The 14,641-nt window shown below is 49.4% G+C and overlaps 1 protein-coding gene and 2 non-coding genes across 3 annotated transcripts in view; all 3 read right to left on the reverse strand.

Moving 5' to 3' along the window:
• The window catches only part of LOC135889397 (zinc finger protein 208-like), a 685,678-nt gene that overhangs the window by 447,638 nt on the left and 223,399 nt on the right, over positions 1-14,641 (reverse strand).
• TRNAI-GAU (transfer RNA isoleucine (anticodon GAU)) lies at positions 2,724-2,796 on the reverse strand. Its single transcript has one exon. It is a non-coding gene; the product is annotated as a tRNA-Ile (tRNA).
• On the reverse strand, positions 9,720-9,791 carry TRNAA-UGC (transfer RNA alanine (anticodon UGC)). Its single transcript has one exon. It is a non-coding gene; the product is annotated as a tRNA-Ala (tRNA).

The raw sequence follows: 14,641 nt of genomic DNA on the forward strand, positions 1-14,641 counted from the left end.
CAACAATTTTGGACCTTGACAAAAAATAATGGATTACCCCAAGAACGGGGTTGTGTTACATTCCTTATGTCCTTGCTCCATCTTGTGGCCATTTCCTTTTCCTCCTTTCGGTGAAAAGCTTTGGTATTTTGTATAGAAACTTTATTTCCTCGGGAGATACCCAGGAGCGGGACATGCCTGCATGTACCAAGCACCCACTAGATTAGAAGGTGACCGACAAACACCCTTAAGACGAGGCAGCCGTCCCTGTCAAAAAAATCATCTCCCTTCTTCACTTGAGTGACAGCCTCAGCTGTTCCTTATCCGGCCAGAGCCCAAGGATTGGCATCAGCAGCAACAAAACCATCTGTACATAGCACGAATCAACACAAAATGTGCTTTAAATGGAGCGGTCTCCTTCCTTCTGGAGTAAAATTTGTCATTATGGTAATTGATTTTCATTTCCCTTCTCTGAGGGCAGAAGTGGGGTTGGAGCTACCGCCAGGGCCAGCTCTACTGTTTTTGCCACCCTAAGCAGTGCGCCGAATTGCCGCCGCAGACAGCAGGGACAGTCCATGCGCCATTACGGCGTCACACACGTTTCCGCGGCTTCTGTCTTCAGCTGGAAGACAGAAGCTGCCGCCGAATTGCTGCCGCGGGCAGCTGAACATAGAAGCTGCCGCCGAATTGCCGACGCCGTGGAAACGCGCGTGCCACCCTAAAGGCGCATGAACTGCCCCCGCCGTCCGCGGCCGCAATTCAGCGCACTGCTTGGGGGCAAAAACACACGGACTGCCGCCCCTTGCAGATTGTCACCCCAAGCACCTGCTTGGAAGGCTGGTGCCGGCCCTGGCTACTGCAGCCTGGAATGTAGAGCCCATGTCCCCATCTGTCAGTCACTCTGGGAGCCTGTCTCTGCTCACAGCTGACAGGCTGCCTCCAGCCTCTCCAGCCAGCTCCTTAGCTCTGTGGGGGTGAGTCATTTGGCAAGCATAAGTGGCACATAGGAGAGATACTTTTGCCAGGTGCATTGGTGATATAGTGGTGGGGATAGCTACCTTTCAAACAGTTGACCTGGGTTCAATTCCCAGCCAATATAGTGATGTCATGTTTTCTCTGCTGGGAATTGGTTTAATTTCAGTCACATTGCATCAGTTTATCAATGGAGTGAGAGAATCAATGTCCCAAATCCCAGCAGGTCATTAAACACACAGTGGAGGAAGAAAGGGGTGGGACTATACGGTGAGCTGTTGGACTCATCCTTGTATTACAATGTTTGGTTTATTTTTAAAAAAATTTATTTTACTTCCCTCTCCCTTTTAGACTCAGAGCCTTTAAGGTCAGAAGGGACCAGTGTGATCATCTAGTCCGACCTGCTGCACCTTGCAGGCCAAAGACCCCACCCACCCACCCCTGTAATAGACCCCTAACCTTGACGGCCGGATTAACTTTTTGTTGGCCCAGCGTCAAACATATTTGTGGGGCCCCCCAGGGAATGATTATATAAGGGCTGTGGGCAAAAGCACAGTGGGGTGGGAGCCAGGGTTGGTCCCTGCTTATGCTCAAATAAATTTGTTAGTCTCTAAGGTGCCACAAGGGACCAAGTGCCACAAGTACTCCTCTTTCTTTTTGCAGATAAATTAATGCTGTGTGAAGAAGAACCTTCTTTTATCTGTTTTAAACCTGCTGCGCATTAATTTCATTTGGTGGCCCCTACTTATATTATGGGAACAAGTAAATAACTTTTCCTCATTCACTTTCTCCACACCACTCATGATTTTATATACCTCTATCATATCCCCCCTTAGTCTCCTCTTTTCCAAGCTGAAAAGTCCTAGTCTCTTTAATCTCTCCTCTTATGGGACCTGTTCCAAACTCTAATCATTTTAGTTGCCCTTCTCTGAACCTTTTCTAATGCCAGAATATCTTTTTTGAAATGAGGAGACCACATCTGTATGCAGAATTCAAGATGTGGGTGTACCATGGATTTATATAAGGTCAATAAGATATTCTCCATCTTATTCTCTATCCTTTTTTTAATGATTCCTAACATCCTGTTTGCTTTTTTGACTGTCGCTGCACATTGCGTGGTCGTCTTCAGAGAACTATCCATGATGACTTCAAGATCTCTTTCCTGATTAGTTGTAGCTAAATTAGCCCCCATCATATTGTATGTATAGTTGGGGTTATTTTTTCCAATGTGCATTACTTTACATTCATCCACATTAAATTTTATTTGCCATTTTGTTGCTCAGTCACTTAGTTTTGTGAGATGTCTTTGAAGTTCTTCACAGTCCGCATTGGTCTTAACTCTCTTGAGCAGTTTAGTATCGTCTGCAAACTTTGCCACCTCACTGTTTACCCCTTTCTCCAGATCATTTATGAATAAGTTGAATAGGATTGGTCCTAGGACTGACCATTGGGGAACACCACTAGTTACCCCTCTCCATTTTGAACACACAGATGGGTGAACCTGGAGAAAGTGGTGGCAGCCCTTTTATAGGTCAGCTGGTAGAGCAAAGGACTGGAGCCAGCACTCAGGAAGTCATCCTTATGTCACCCTTCTGCCTCCAGCTTGGAGGAGAAAGAGCAAGAGAAGAAAGAAAGGTCAGATCGGCCAACTCGCACAGTCCACACTGTCTTTTCTTGCTTGGGAGCCCGAAATGAGGGACTCATGGCGGGTAAAGGCACTGCTGCGCTTCCAGAAAACAGCCTACCGCTGCACACAAAGGGACCAAAGACCATGCCAAAGTCTGGGATTGAACCAGGGATCTCTAGAGCATCAGTTTAACACTCTCCCAACTGAGCTACTTCAGCACCTGAAGGGCACTTTTTTGGCCTCCTGCTTCTCTGTCTGGCATGTTTTTGTCAGCCATGGCACACAAAATGGGCATCATTGCGAGCGCCCATGAAGGCAAGATGAATTTTTGCCTGCCTTGCTCAGCTTGACTTGCTTCCTCACCCCATTCCTGCCTTAGATCCTGGGTTACCTGGTGGCTGAAGGTGGTCCATTGTCTCAAGCGGTGCCAGTGCCTGACACAGTGCCCCTGGGCAGCCTTTGCTCTGCACATGCCGGCCGTGCACATTTGCAAATACTTTAAAGCTCCTGTCAGTAAGTTCTGGAGACAGTGGCTCACCTTCAGAGGAAGCTCCCTAAAATTGGCTTGTCTGACCCAGTGGTACATTGACCTCTGTTCAGACTGAGCCGAAGGGGGGGCCTCGCTGCTGTGGCCACCACTGCTGTGAGGGTGGCCACTGTTGCGGATGAAGCCATCCTGCAAGCACCTTCCACCTAGCCACCCACTGAAAATCCTGTAGGATGTAAGGTGGGAGTTGAAGAACACTAGAGGGGGGCCTTCCTAATTTCCTCCCCCTTCCTCCATCATCGGCCATCCCATACCTGGTGCTGCACCCAGAGGGGTAAAAAAAAATATGGCCATATCTGAAGAGTCAATTGCATGCTTTGTGGTTGCTCTGCCATTCCCCTCGGGCCTCACCTGACCTCCAGCTCAGCCACCCGCTGAAAATTGAAAAACAAAAAAGTAGATCCGCAAAAGGCTTCAAAGCCCACCAGGCCCAACCCCCCTTCTAATACGGCAGAAAAGCCACACTTCCCCTGACTTGGTAGGGACATCCTATTGCCCCACAAGAAGTGGAAGGCCATCATGTTCAGTCTCAGCAGCCGTCGTGGAGCAGGGGGAAATACATGGCTGAGGAAATTCCCCAAGCCAAAAGATAGGTCTTGAGCATCACAACTTTGTAGGCTAATGACAAGATCCAGTTACGCCACCGGCTGAGCCATTCCTTACAGGCCAGCAACCACTTCTCCCAGTTCGCATTCCCCACCTCGTCCCCAACCGAATGCTAAAAGGCCCAGCTCATCAATGTGCCCACTCTTGCAGCCCTCCTCTTCCGCCCTGACTGATCGGGAGGAATATTAAGCCTCCCTCCCTTAGGCCCGCCCTTCAGCATTCCTGGGGAACACCAACAGTACCCAAGTGACTTTGGGCCAGTAGGTCAACCAATAGGGCTGCCTCCTAGGCCAGGCTGCAGCCCAGCTTCAGGACTCAGAGGAAATGCATCTCGGATCCCTATCTACAGGACTCCAGGCACGGCCAGCCTTCCGGATCAAACGTCCCCTCTTGTGCTCAAGTCACAACAGCTGGCGGGCAAAAGACAGGCTACCATGTCATTTGAGAAAGCAAGACGAAGCTTTAGAAATCTCAGTATGGTTAGCTGGCACCCAAAGATCCCACTAAGACTTGAACTTCAATTGCAGAATTCAAAGCCCTGAGTGTTGGCCCTTACACCAGGGCCGGCTCCAGGGTTTTGGCCGCCCCAAGCAGCCAAAAAAAAAAAAAGCCGCGGGAGTGAGGGAGGAATCGCTGGACCTGCCGCCCCTCTCCGGAGTGGCCACCCCAAGCACCTGGAGCCGGCCCTGCCTTACACCATGGGACCAGCAGGGGACCCTTTGATCTCTGTTGCCTTCTGGCAGGGAGGACTCTGTGGGGACAATTTTTTCTGGCAGGGAGGACCCAGTGGGAACATGCCTTCTATGATGAGATAACTGGGTCTGTGGATGAGGGGAAAGCAGTGGATGTGTTATTCCTTGACTTTAGCAAAGCTTTTGATATGGTCTCCCACAGTATTCTTGCTGCCAAGTTAAAGAAGTATGGGCTGGATGAATGGACTGTAAGGTGGATAGAAAGCTGGCTAGATCGTCGGGCTCAACGGGTAGTGAGCAATGGCTCCATGTCTAGTTGGCAGCCAGTTTCAAGCGGAGTGCCCCAAGGGTCGGTCCTGGGGCCGGTTTTGTTTAATATCTTTATTAATGATCTGGAGGATGGTGTGGACTGCACTCTCAGCAAGTTTGCCGATGACACTAAACTAGGAGGCGTGGTAGATACACTAGAAGGTAGGGATCGGATACAGAGGGACCTAGACAAATTAGAGGATTGGGCCAAAAGAAACCTGATGAGGTTCAACAAGGACAAGTGCAGAGTCCTGCACCTAGGACGGAAGAATCCCATGCACAGCTACAGACTAGGGACCGAATGGCTAGGTAGCAGTTCTGCAGAAAAGGACCTAGGGGTCACAGTGGATGAGAAGCTGGATATGAGTCAACAGTGTGCTCTTGTTGCCAAGAAGGCTAACGGCATTTTGGGCTGTATAAGTTGGGGCATTGCCAGCAGATCGAGGGACGTGATCATTCCCCTTTATTCGACATTGGTGAGGCCTCATCTGGAGTACTGTGTCCAGTTTTGGGCCCCACACTACAAGAAGGATGTGGAAATATTGGAAAGAGTCCAGCGGAGGGCAACAAAAATGATTAGGGGTCTGGAGCGCATGACTTATGAGGAGAGGCTGAGGGAACTGGGATTGTTTAGTCTCCAGAAGAGAAGAATGAGGGGGGATTTGATAGCAGCCTTCAACTACCTGAAGGGGGGTTCCAAAGAGGATGGAACTCGGCTGTTCTCAATGGTGGCAGATGACAGAACAAGGAGCAATGGTCTCAAGTTGCAGTGGGGGAGGTCTAGGTTGGATATTAGGAAACACTATTTCACTAGGAGGGTGGTGAAGCACTGGAATGCGTTACCTAGGGAGGTGGTGGAGTCTCCTTCCTTGGAGGTTTTTAAGGCCCGGCTTGACAAAGCCCTGGCTGAGATGATTTAGTTGGGAATTGGTCCTGCTTTGAGCAGGGGGTTGGACTAGATGACCTCCTGAGGTCCCGTCCAACCCTGATATTCTATGATTCTATGATTCTATGCCTCTCTGGCCAGCCCTGCATTTGCCCAGAAGGTCAGCACACAGCGCTTGCTGCAGGCCCAGAGGCCTTTCTTCCTCCAGATTGCGAGGCCAGTGGACAAGTGAGGAAGTAGCACCTTCAGTCCCAGGCAGTAAAGGGCCCTTCCTAGGAAAGGCCAAGTCCTGAAAAGGAAAATCTGAAGCCAAAGAGAGTCCTTTTGGAGATATCACAGGGAGAAAGTGTCCCTCTCTTTAACCAGGGACTTGAACCCTGGACCCTCAGATTAAAAGTTTGATGTTCTACCAACTGAGCTCCTTAGGCTCACAAGCAAGAAAGGCAAATTAAGTGCAGAAGAGAAACTAGTCAAGAAAAAGAGGGCCAGAAACAATACAGAAAACCTGCTACTCTCGCTCTCTTAGCAGTCCTAGCCCCAGCCTGCTCCTCCATCCGGCGCCCTCAGGGCTTATTCTTTTTTAGTTAAATATCAAATCCAGGAGAAAACACAGTTATAAAAAGCAAAACGAAATCACAAACAGAAATGTCATTGGAAATACAAAAATAAAAAAGGAAAATGCAGTCCCCATCACTTTATCGTATCTGGGTCTTTCCTGTATCGAGAGCACCCGCTAAGGGCCCTGTGTGCTTACAAGAAACCTGGAGGAACTCATACCACAGCCTGAACATGAAAGTCAACTGCTTCCAGGTGCTGCACTAAAACCCTTTCCCTGCTGTGACGTTGCACTCCATATGATTTTATGAAAATATGCTAATAAGTGTGAATATAATATAACTGGAATATGCTTCATGCAAAAGGTTTCTTGTAAGGTACCATTACAAAGCTTATGATCTACCGTGTGTGTTTATCCTATTTGTATGAACCTATCATTCTTCTACCTGAAACTAGAAATATAACTCTGAAGTCCTGTTGTAATTATGCAAAGCGTGGGCCATTAATAGTGGTTTGGCATCTTGATGGCTCCCATTAACCAGGACACTTGACTGTAGATGGCTCTGTCCTGCACCATCTGTGAGTCAGACCAGGAAGAATGAAACCTTGGGGGTCTCACAGGACATGTGACCATGTCACCTGGTACATGAATCCATCTTAAATCTGGGGCTTTTCCCCAGGAGAGAGACAAAAGATTCCTGCCTTGTACCAATGCTATATAAGGGGTGGAACAAAAGAAAGGTGGCTGCAGTCATGAGAGATCCTTTAGCTACCACCTGAGCTGGAACAAGGACTATACCAAGCGAAAAGATTGGGCCCAAACTAGAAATAAGTCTAGTCTGCTAAAGAAGCTTATTGGAAGATCTCTGAGGGTGAGATTTTATCTGTATTGAGTTTCATACTGTATGAGGCTTAGACTTGCATGTTTTTGTTTTATTTTGCTCTATGGAGAATACAAACTCCATAGAGAAGGAAAAGTTAATGCCTTAGAAAAGTCTCTGTGTGTGTGTGTTAGATGGGGTGGGAGGGTGTCTAGAAACCACTCTCCTATAGTTTCTTTTCTCTTATTTCCTTTAGAAAACCTGAAGCAGGGAGCAAAAACCATTGCCTTCTCTGAGGTTTGAATTTAGGACCTTCGGATTCTGAGACTGACGCACTGCCAACTGCAGTAAGAAGGCCTGGAAAAAGTTTTAGGCTCAGTGCATATAGGACCCTCCAATAGCAGTGACTGGGGCAGGGAAGGAGCCAGGCATGTGCTGGAAGAAGCAAGGAGATCTGTGCCCAGAGACCTGTCCTGGCAGCTTTCTCAGCAGCAATTAAATCAATTGACCCTGCCAGTGAATAATCTACTAGAACTAATGGCAGCACAGGTTGGATGTTTCTAAGCTATGCACCCACTTCCACATTTTAGAGTTTAAAACTTACTCTCCTTTCCCTAGTATGGCACTTTCCATGTAAAATTGGCAAAGCAAGTTGGGGAAACTACACAGATAATAGAAACCAGTGCTCCAAGTAAGGCTTAAACTCATAATCCCAGCAGTATTCCCCTTTATACTAACTAGTTGCACCACTACAGGTGCTTCTTAGACAAAGCTGGGAAGTAGGCAGTTATCAGTCTCTGTGGTTCACAGCTTTGCCTGGTAATTGAAAGGCTGATGCATCAATCCTAACTCAAGATGCGGCTTTTCAGTGATGATATTCCAGTATATTTTAACAGGAAGAAAATCTCTTCTATTCTGGTTTAGCCCCATTTGACTCCTTCTGCCCGTCTTCTCCCCCCCAGCCTTTCCTTCCCCACTGGGGCCATGCAGAGAGGAGCCCCAGTCAGTCTCTGTCACAGAGAGTCTGAATCCCATAAAGGGAGGGAAGGAGGGGTCGCTCTAAAACATTGATGGGGAGGGGAGTGGTGTGCATGGTTAGGGGTAGAAAAGATGGAGAACTAACAGTGGGGCCCAGAGAGATTCCCCCAGATTGGGGAGATCCACCATCAGCCAGCTGTGGGAAGAACAATTTGGGATTGCTTGGGGAAGCTACCTTTAAAAATATAACATGCTAGTTACATTTTCATAAGACCAAAGCCTCCTCAAACCCACTATCACAATCACTGGGATGACTTTGTCCTGATATTTTACCGGCCGCAGACACAAAGCGAATCAAATTACAGTTTCCATTCGGAGTCAGGGCACACACAAGAATCTGGAGGCTTTTAATTGCTTAGGTTCTGCTGCCATTTCATTACTATCCTGTTCCAAGATTTATCATTGTGCAAAGCAATGTTAGGCCCTTGGGAGTGTCCCCCCGGTCCCGCCTGCCACCCCTGGACAATTTAAAGGGGCCTGGGAACCCCTGCCACCACCACCAGCAGCACAGGGGGGCTAAGGCAGCTTCCTGCCCGCCCTCGCTCCGTGTGGCACACCACTCCTGGAAGCGGCTGGCACTTCCCTGCAGCCCCTGGGGTGGAGGGGTCTCCGCGCGCTGCCCCTGCCCCGAGTGCCAACTCTGCCAACTGTCGCAATGGGAGCTGCGGGGGTGGAGTCTGCGGGCAGCGGTGCGCAGAGACGCCCTCGGCCCTCCCACTTTTGGGCTGCTGCCAGAGTGGGGTGCAGGATGCTTTTGGGAGATGCCTGAGGTAAATGCTGCACCCCTCACCCTCTCCTGCACTCCCAACCCAGCCCCCACACCCGCACCCAAACTCTCTCCAAGAGCCTGCCCTCCGCATCCACTCCTGCACCCCAACACCCTGACTGAGCCCAGACCCTGCACCCAAACTCTCTCCCAGAGCCTTAGGCAGGTGTGTGTGTGTGTGGGGGGGCAGGACTTGGTCTCATTCTGGGCACTACCAAAAATTATACAAACCTGCCGCCCCTGTCCAGTCCAACCTTCTGCTGCTGCACCTCAGCCCACACCCCGTGCAGGGTTAGAAGCTTGCATGACTTAAATTCCAGGACACTGAGGGATTTCAGCTCCCCTTTGTCCAGAGGGAACCTTCACCCCACTCCCAACCAGGTTCTTCTCCATGGGATCACTGTGGGGGGCTGGGTCCCTCTTTGTCTTTTCTCTCTCTACGACAGCCCAGGGTGCCTATAACTGGGGCATCTGAGCACCCAGGACCTTCTGTGGGGCTGCCATTCCCCATCCCCTTCTATGGTCTCATATGTCATTGACTCCAGCCTTTTTTCTATCCATCGTCAGCACCATCCCAAGCAAGCTGCACTAGCCTCAAAAAGACAGTGTCCCCTGTTGGGTGTAAATCACTGACCTCTCTCCTCTCTGCGCACTGACTGCCCCTCTGTTTCCTTTCCTGTGCAGATGGGACCCTTCCCTCCAGTGTTGGAGATTCTCCCTTCTTATCTACCATTGTCCCAAACAACACAGTGGGTGGGAATCTTAAAAGTACCCAGGTGATTTAGGAGCAGAAACCCCCCACAGACCTTCTATGCAATTGGCACTTGCCCCTTACTGGGCAGGATTGAAAGGCACACAGGGAGACTGCTGGGCCATATCCCCTCTGGGGATGAGCAAAGCAGCAGGGTGAAAATAAGTACCTGGAGATGCTGGGGATTGAACCCAGGGCCTCATACATGCAAAGCATGTGCTCTACCACTGAGCTACAGCCCCAAATGGGCTGCGTGTACTATAGGATACACTCAGAGCCCTCCTGTTTCCAGAGCATCCAGTGGCCTATAAGCAGCATGGGGGACATGTTCCCTGTTCTGAGGGCCAAACCTGCTGTTCTGGAGGCTGGTGGTTCATTGGGGTCACTTCACAGCAGGGCCAGATTCGATGTGTGGGGCAGAGAAAGTGCATGCCCTGGACTCAGGGTGCAGAGATACAATCAGGCCTCTCCCCTGCATTGGGTGGGGGTGCTGCAATCTCCTGCTGGAAGGTAATGGTGGTGGGGGATGCTGTGAGCAGCTTAACACCTGACGCTGGTGGCAGAAGTGGTGTGGGGAGCTCCAGGTATTTTTAGGATCTGCTATTTCCACCTGCCTGTAAAGTCCAGCTTTCCCCAGCACATTCACTGCGGTGCAGTTGGGTCACTGTTTCCATGGCTGAACAGCAAAGAATCGCTTCCAGTTTCCCTTCTATCTGCAGCAGCATTATCCTATGTCAGTGGTTAATGAGGTGGATCTTGTTGTAGATTCTTATTCATTCCCCACTTTGACAATTCACACAGTTCCTTTCCCATGCAGATTCCCAGCACCTCAGTGATCCTGGTAGCAGGGGTTGGGTCCTGAGATTTTCACTGTTCTTTCTCCCCTCCACCTGGAGTGAACTCAGCTTTTTTCCCATCCCAGACAATCCATGAAATAACAACAGCAGCATAAAGAAAGAGGGGAGGGAACATGATGGGATGTAAAATAGCTGTTGCAACTCAAGAAATAGATCTTGGAGTCACTGTGGATAGTTCTCTGAAAACATCCACTCAGTGTGCAGCGGCAGTCAAAAAAGTGAACAGAATGTTGGGAATCATTAAGAAAGGGATAGATAATAAGAGAGAAAATCTTATTGCCACTATATAAATCCATGGTATGCCCACATCTTGAATACTGCATGCAGATATGGTCGCCCCATCTTAAAAAAGATGTATTGGAATTGGAAAAGGTTCAGAAAAGGGGTATGGAATGTCTGCCATATGAGGAGAGAATAATAAGACTGGGACTTTTCAGCTTGAAAAAAAGATGACTAAGGGGGAATATGATAGAGGTCTATAAAATCATGACTGGTGTGGAGAAAGTAAATAAGGAAGTGTTACTTATTCCTTCTCATAAGACAAGAACTAGGGGTCTTCAAATGAAATTAATAGGCAGCACATTTAAAACAAACAAAAGGAAGTATTTTTTCACACAACGCACAGTCAGCCTGTGGAACTCCTTGCCTGAGGATGTTGTGAAGGCCAAGACTATAACAGCGTTCAAAAAAAGAGCTAGATCAATTCACAGAGGATATGCTATGAGCCAGGATGGATAGGGATGGTGTCCCTAGTCTCTGTTTGCCAGGAGCTGGGAATGGGTGACAGGGGATAGATCACTTGATGATTACCTGTTCTGTTCATTCCCGCTGAAGCACATGGCTTTGGCCACTATGGGAAGACAGGATACTGGGCTAGATGGACCCAGTCTGACACAATCTGGCCTTTCTTACGTCCTTATGCTCCTTTCATACAGATACCTGGGATTCTGCCTCACAATGTGTCCCTGAGGTCTCAGCCAAAATGCCCCAGACAGGCAAATACTCTGGGCTCCTGAAGCCTCTGCCACCCATGTAGTGCCCTATGGCTAATCCCTAACCCTTGATGCTGCTCCTTTCCATAGAATGTGAAAGGAGAGGAGGCAGTGCAGGAGCATTATGGGGACGCAGATCTGAGGCTTTGGGAGAGACAGATTGTCTGATAAATCAGAGTGCTGTAAACCATGCAGCCCCCCCTAAATCAGGGACCTGTTCCAGCCTAAGTGTGGGCTACCGGAATCCCTTCCACAGAGCAGGTTGCCACAACCTGAAAATAGGCATGTGAAATTAACTCCTGTTCTCCCTGACAGGGTCTGCCCTAGACCAAATGGTACCCCAGGCAAGATGTGTCTTCGGTGCCCGCCCCCGTATATGTTAATTTTTTGAATATCTTATTTTTCATTGCATTTTAGCTCATTTCATGATTTTGATATACAGTTTGGATGCATGATTTTCTCTGTCATATAAGATGATAAATTTGCATGCTAGGATCTGTAAACCTGTATTTATTCATGCCATATATAAGCAAATAAAACAAATTCATTTCCTCTAAGTATATAGAAACTTTTTAATTTTAACAGTTACTGAAATGTACTAATATCTAGAAATCAAACTCTCACCAACACAGGGTGGACCAGTATTAAATAGTGTTACAGTAAGGCTAGGTCTACATTGTGTGTGGGGGGGTCAATTTAAGATACACAAATTCAGCTACGCAAATAGCGTAGCTGAATTCGACGTATCTGATCCGACTTACCCCGCTGTGAGGACGGCGGCAAATCAACCGCCACAGCTCCCCCATTGACGGCGCTTACTCCTACCTGGGCTGGTGGAATACGCGCGTCGATTCGGGGATCGATTGTCGCGTCCAGACAAGACGCGATAATTCGATCCCCAAGAGATGGATTTCTACCCGCCGATCCAGGCGGGTAGTGAAGACAAGCCCTAAGAGACAGCGTTAGAATGTTAACCATAGTCCTTTAGTTCAAAGGTTGCTTTTCTCGCCTTTGCCCTCAAGAACTGAAGCGCAGCATTAGAGAGATCCAAAGATTCGCCAATGGCATTTTCAAGTGCTAAAATAGCAAGCGATGCCGGTGTCTCATTGGCCATCATCGATTGAAGATATGGTTTAATGAGCTGGAGCTTCAAGGTGAGGGTGGCTCTCTTCCGTCACACTGCTGGGGACCAAGTTACTGGTGGCCAATATGTAAAGCTGGAAGAAGAAAGTGAGGTGGCAAGTGGTGGCAGGACTTTTGCCACTGGGTCTAGCTGCCCAACTTCCTCTTCGTACCACTGGGCTCCTGTCACCTTCAGGTAACCCAGGAACTAAGGCAGGAATAGGGCGAGGAAGCAAGTAAAGCTGAGCAAGGAAGGCAATAGTTAATCTTGCCTTCATGGGCTGCTCGCAATGACAGCCTTTTTCTGTACCACAGCAGAGAAAAACATCCCAGACAGAAAAGCAGCAGGCCAAAAAGAAACCTAGTAGCTGCTGAAGTAGTTCAGTTGGGAGAGTGCTAGACTAAAGGTCCCTCATTCAATCCCAGGCTTTGGCATGCTCTTCTATCCCCCTGTGGGCTGTTTTCTGAAAGTGCAGCAGTGCCTTTAACTGCCACAAGTCCCTCATTTCAGGCTATGCAGCAGGAAAAGACAGCATGGGCTTCTGCACCGAGTTGGCCCACCTGACCTTTCATTCTCTTGCTCTTGTAGCCAGGGGAAGAAAAAGAAACTGTCCTTCAAGCAAGAATCACAAGGGCGACGTAAGGATGACTTTCTGAGCACCGACTCCAGTCCTCTGCTCTACCAGCTGACCTATCGAAGGGCTGCCACCACTTTCTCTAGGTTTGCCCATCGGTGTGTGCCATGATGAGCACCAGCCCAGTGGATGGAGTTTCTGTAGTGTAGTGGTTATCGTGTTTCCCTAACATACAAAAGGCCCCTAGTTCAGAAACATGCTGGCTTCCTTTTGTCAAATCCCCCTGCTGTCCAGGAAGGCACTCCTCCTTTTGCTATTGGCCTATCCCTGGGATAACTCCAACCCCTGCATGACAAAAGGTGACATCAGCAGAGAAAGCGCTTTGGCGTCAGTCTGGAGAACCTATAGGAGTTAGTCGTGTCACCTTTTGGAGGCTTGTGGATTGGCCTCCTCTGCCCTTGGAGGTTGGACTATAGAGGCTGTCACTTCCTGCTGGCCTCATTTGCGTGACTTGCAAAAGGAGGAAGTAAGACAGGAATGGGGCAATAGAGGAAAGTCAAGCTGAGGAAGGCAGGGAAGAAGCTGTGCAGCTAAGTGGGGATAGTAGAGCACGACCATTCGTTCTGCCAAGCCTGGGGAGGTGGAATTGGCTGCTGGGAGGTAGAATCCTGTGCCTGCCTCTTGGCATCCCAGGGATGGCTACTTGCAGTCCAGGAGAAGAAGGCGGGTTCTGGGTGAAAGGAAAACAAGCAAAGCTGAGTCCAGGTGGAGAATGGCTGTTCCTTTGTGGCCAACCTGGCGGCGTGATTGATGTCTTTAGAGGCAGGTGTGGGCTGGGGGTGAGCAACTGGGATCCAGGAAGCCCCCGCCTGCCCTTCTGAGGGTCAAACCCATGGAGATGTGGTTGGCTTTTGGGAGATAGATCCCTGTGCATGCCTGTTGGCATGCCTGGGATGGCTACTTGCAGACCAGGAGAAGCGGGGTTCTGGGTGGAAGGAAAAGAAGAAATGGTGAGGCTGAGTGGGCTCCTTTCTGGCCAAGATGGTGTGCTGTGGTGGGCTTGGGAGTTGCCTGTAAGCCATAAGTGGACTTGGTGCAGTGAAAACCGCTGCTCCTTTCTGGCCGACCTGGGGGCAGCATTGACGACTTGGGAGTGGGGGTGGGGTGCTGGCTGTGAGCAAATGGGATCCAGGAAGCCCTAGCCTGCCCCTCCAGGGGCCGAGTCTTCTTTTTCTCTCCTGCCATGGGGAGCCCAGCCTTAAGCCTACCCAGCATGTGCTGCAGCTCAAGAATTAAGCCTTCCTGTGTGGCCTGTGCTGGAGATGACCCTGAACCCCTGTGGGGTACTGTTGGGGGGAAATCCCAACTGCAAATAATTCTGGCCACAAGATCAACCCGTTGGGTCGAATGGGGCAAGCTGGAGGCCTGGTGACTTAGTCCACGGGGCCAGCAGGTCAAGCCATTTTCCCGCATGTGGGGGAGGCAGCTGCTGTGGTTCACCCTTCCTGCTCCCTGTGCTGCTGCACCCTAAAATCCTTGTCGTCCA

This window comes from Emys orbicularis, chromosome 15 (assembly GCF_028017835.1).
Source record: "Emys orbicularis isolate rEmyOrb1 chromosome 15, rEmyOrb1.hap1, whole genome shotgun sequence".
Classification (NCBI taxonomy): Eukaryota; Metazoa; Chordata; order Testudines; family Emydidae; genus Emys; species Emys orbicularis.